Genomic DNA, 5,006 nt, shown 5'->3' on the forward strand with positions numbered 1-5,006 from the left:
ACACACACACACACACACACACACACACACACACACACACACACACACACGTGATTTATTTATTTATTTATTTGGATGAATGTATAGTGAATCAGTATAGGATCGTACTGTGAGCTTTCTAACCACTAGATGGAGAACTTGCTTTGTAAAATAGTATATAAGGATGGGGAAATCAAGCCAACTTAACTTTGCTGTCTGGGCAAAATCTGCTAATTTAGATCATATATTAGACTTTCCTGTTTTAGTGGTCAACGTGGTTCAATTTCAAGCTAGGGCATAATTTGCACAATAACTAAAGTTGAAATTAATATTCAGAAACAAACCATACTCTATTTAGAACTGAAATCCCTTAAGTTACCTGCATTAGAGGGAGAAGATGACCAATAGAGATAAAGCCAATTTGTTATACTGGAATAGCTGAACTGGTGAAAAAAAAAATGCTTATAGCATGCAGCAATTGAAGGATAGGATTAAACTTCAGTGAGGTGACTTTGTTTTAATTTTAACTCTTAAGAAGAGCATAATTTAACCTGCTTCAAATGGCACCTGGGTTAATGCTATTGTGGATTTTTTTTTTTTTTTGGCCCACCAAACTTGAAAGAATGGTATTAAATTTCTTAATTTCCAGCTCTCACACAAATTCATCTGAACCTTCAAATGAATGATATATATGAATGGTTGAATGCCTCTCTTACATATGCTTACTCACCTTTCAGCGGCTCAAAATCAAGCAGCACCGTAGAAATTACATGAAATAATGTCAACCAATGCCAATAACTTGGTACATAAAAATAGAACTCTTTCAAGGTCTAATATTGGCCCTCTTATTCAAGTGTTTATCTTGAGAGTCCCGAGTGGCAATTCAGTTCACACAGAAAAAAATTAAAAATGAAAAAAATAATTCTCTATGAATAGATGGGCAGAGTGATTGAGTTTTTATGCCAGAGGAGATGCTCCATGTTTTGGGCAGTTTTTCCAGTATTATTTTCCAAGAATGGACAAGCAACTCTTGCCAACATAATTCAGTACTCTACAAGCATAACACCATATGTACATGTCAGAGTCGAAGCAGGTTAAGCATCTCATATGTATCACATAGTTTTGTGTTGGTTGCTATGATTATCTATTTAATATATGGCATCAATAGCCACTACATCAAAAAGCAACTGAAATGTCAAGCATACTTGAAAAAAAGAAGCCTTAAAATTTTTAAATTACTTGAAAGTGAGATTTTATTTCATATATATATATTATATATATATATATTATATATATATATATATATATATTTTATATTATCCCTCAGGAAATTGACCACTCTGCAGCATTTACCAGATGTGATGAAATAAAGGAGACAAAAACCTGAGTGAATCAGGGTAAATATTTCCAAAATGCCAACAAGTTTAATAGGAGGATAACATTTAATATTTTCTTTTGTTGTTGGAGAGGAGAAAGGTTTTGTGAACAATTTTTTTTTCTTCCTTTCCTTGCTTTTCTCTTCTTTTAATACCTTGGATAGAGCCTAAAGATTGTGACTTACTATATCCAAGGTTTTTCAGGGTGTCCAAGATTGGAAACCCTAGTCAGACCACATACATCTTCAGATAGGGAATTGGAACTCGTCTGCTACAGTAGGCCCTGTGCCTAATTTGGGACATGAGTTAAGGGAAGAACTTATTAAGAGTTGAATGAATGGGGATATTTTCCACTGTAATAGCAAGTGAATTGCACTAATTGTGAATCCGTACTGTCCTTATTCTTCACTTTCTTACTAACTATATCCCCAGTGTTGTGTACATGAACTACAATACAGAAAAACTAATGATTATTCATTTAAGGAATAGAATGCCTTAAAATGTTAATGCTTCTGTCTGAGAAGAGAGACACAGACCCTGTAAAATCTCTAATCAAGCTTTATGTATTTAAGGTATCATGTTTATCCATTCATAGGGATGGTTTTCAGCATCCTGAGCCCTTTCTCCTAACAGATTTATCCTCACTCAGATTTTCTTTTCTTTTCTTTTTTTTTAAGTTTTACTTATTTGAGAGAGAGAGAGAGAGAGAGAGCATGAGTGCGAACGGGGGGAGGGGCAGAGGGCGAGGGAAAGAATCCCAAGCAGATTCCAGGCGAGCATGGAACCAGACTCAGGGTTCGATTTCATGACCACAAGATCACAACCTGAGCTAAAATCAAGACTCCAATGCCCAACTGACTGAGCCACCCAGGTGTCCCTCTCTGCCACATTTTCCATATTAATGGAATGTTTCTTAATGTAGGAACTGGACAGACTTTGGAATCTAGTAACCCACACCCAAATACTGTTAGTAGTTAGAGAAACACAGTTTTAAAATTGGATTTGAGTCTTTTAGTTTTTATTTATCTACACTCGTATTTCAAGTTATGATGTACTAAAATAAAACAATACAGTACCTTCTCACCTGAGGTTGTGGCAGAAAAGGATGAGATGTTAAATTTTTTCACCCACACAGTGTTATCTGTAATTTGGTCAGATGATTAATGTCTCAGATACAGAGAAGCTGGGATGCAAATATGGATCATTTTGTGACTGTGTGAGCCAAACACTTTATGATTCCAATGTCTTTATTTGACACATTATGTAATTTTATACCTTGTTATTCAAAATTAAACTCAGGATTACCTCCATAATCAATAAACGAATCTTTGTCCCACTTGAATTGATATCAACTGACAATGCGCATGAATGTTTGCTTCTTTGTTTATCTATATAGTGCTTTCTAGATGTAGTTTTGTTTCCTTTGAAAGCAATTAAGAAGTTCCAAAGTCCCACTTTGGAAACATATATACCAAGTTCTTAAAGACTGAATGTGAAAGTTTTTGAAATATAGGGAACTTAAAAATAAGAGATACTCCATTTGTATCTGTAATATGGCTTTTCAGGGAAGGGGTGCTTACTGAGGAAGGGATGATATTGGAAAAGAATCTGATGCTGGAGATGACCTATGAAAATTTTTTTTTGTTGAAGATTTTATTTATTTGAGAGAGAAAGAGAGAGCATGAGCAGCGGGAGGGGGAGGGGAAGGAGCAGAGGGAGAGGGAGAAACAGATCCCTGCTCAGTGGGGAGCCAGACACGGGGTGGGGTGGGGTGGGGGGCTCTATCCCAGGTCACTGGGATCATGACCTGAGCTGAAGGCAGACGCTTAACCCACTGAACCACCCAGGTGCCCCATGACCAGTGAATATTAAAGCCTAGATATCAAAGGCAAAGAAACTGACCAGAAATCATGAGGCATGATGTTGAAAATCTATTAAGAAAATGTCAGGGAGAACTGAGACACCTCCTCCTTGTTTTTTAGTGACTGTATTGAAACTGTTGAACCATCCCTCTAGAGGTGCAACGGGGATAGGATTCTAATTCAGAGGTCCTCAGTCCCTCTGGTCCTTTCCACACAAGTCTGTTATTTTCTCAGGACTTACATTCCTCAGTATTCTGCCTCATATATTATTGTCCGGTGTGACTGACTGACTTATAAAAACCCTAAAAGCACATAGATGTTATATTCCAGTGTGCGGATGCTCAAGCCATAACTTTTGTGGCTTATTTTGCATTTCCTTGGCATCATTTTATTTATTTGTTTCTTTATTTTATTGACATGTAGTTGACACACAATGTTACATTAGTTTCAGGTGTACATAGTGATTGGACAAATGTATATGTTATGCTCTGCTCACCACAAGTGTAGCTGCAGTCTGTCACCATCCACTATTACAATACCATTGACCAGATTCCCTGTGCTGTACCTTTTATTCCTGTGACTTATTCATCCTACAACTGCAAGCCTGGACCTCCCCCTCCCATTTTGCCCACCCACCCCACTTCCTCGCATCAAGCCATACCTTTCATCCCAAAGGTCCTTTGCCCAAATCTTTAATAACCAACTCATTTTTCAAAGCTTTGTGGAAATGCCACCTCTTCTGGGGGGTCCCTAAAATCCTGGTTGAGTTACAATATTCTCCCCTGTGTTTCATTAGATTCCTAAGTATACTTAAATAATAATCGTTCTCAATCTTAACCAAAATTTGAAATCGTGTAAGGAGCCCCAACCCAAAGATTCTGTATTAATTAGGCTGAGTTGCTCCCTGGGCGCTGGGATATTTAAAAGCTTCTAAAGTGATGCTAATGTATAGCCAATGTTGAAAACCACCATTCTATGATTTTATGTTATTATATTGAAACATTCTGTTTGTATGTCTGGAATTTTCCTGTAGTCAAGAATTATGCCACTTAAAAAAATTATTTTTTCTCAGAGTCTAGCACAGAATTACTGCCAGATAGCTTTTACATGCTCAAAAACATTTGATTACATAAGCCTAATTAATTGAGGAGAGCCTAGAAAGAACCTGATTTGAGGAAGACATGAGGATTTCTCTAAGAGGTTGGATGTGAATAGAAAGAGCAGAATAGTAGGTAAGGGCTACTTGGTGGAGACATTGTTCCTTGCATTATAACATGATTTGTGTATTTAGGAGAAAGCATGTAAGTGAGAAAGTAGTGGAAATGGAAAGCCTCCTGGAAGAGTATAGTTATTTTAGCAAATAGGAGGCAGAGGGAGATCTGGACTCAGAAGCATTTGAACTCATACAGAAAGCTGAACATGACCCATAAATTCCAAAGACCAAGTTAGCGGTCAGCACACTGACCCAGTGCAGAGCAGTATCTTTTAGGATTGGAAGCATTGTGACCATTGGCTTTATCCAGAACAAGCACATCCAGCAAAAGATAAGAATTTCTAAGGATACTAATAAAGCTGAAATGCAAACAAGTGCGAACTGAAAACTTAGGGGAATGGAATGCCTAAAAAGCAGTACAGGTATGTCCTCTTGGTAAAGGACTTTATTCTCCATTACCTCATTTTATTTTTATTTTTATTTTTAATTTCTTTCCCCTGTACTCTGTTTCTGCTCCCCACTTCCTTCCTTCCTTCCTTCCTTCCTTCCTTCCTTCCTTCCTTCCTTCCTTCCTTC

This window comes from Neomonachus schauinslandi, chromosome 12 (assembly GCF_002201575.2).
Source record: "Neomonachus schauinslandi chromosome 12, ASM220157v2, whole genome shotgun sequence".
Classification (NCBI taxonomy): domain Eukaryota; kingdom Metazoa; phylum Chordata; class Mammalia; order Carnivora; family Phocidae; genus Neomonachus; species Neomonachus schauinslandi.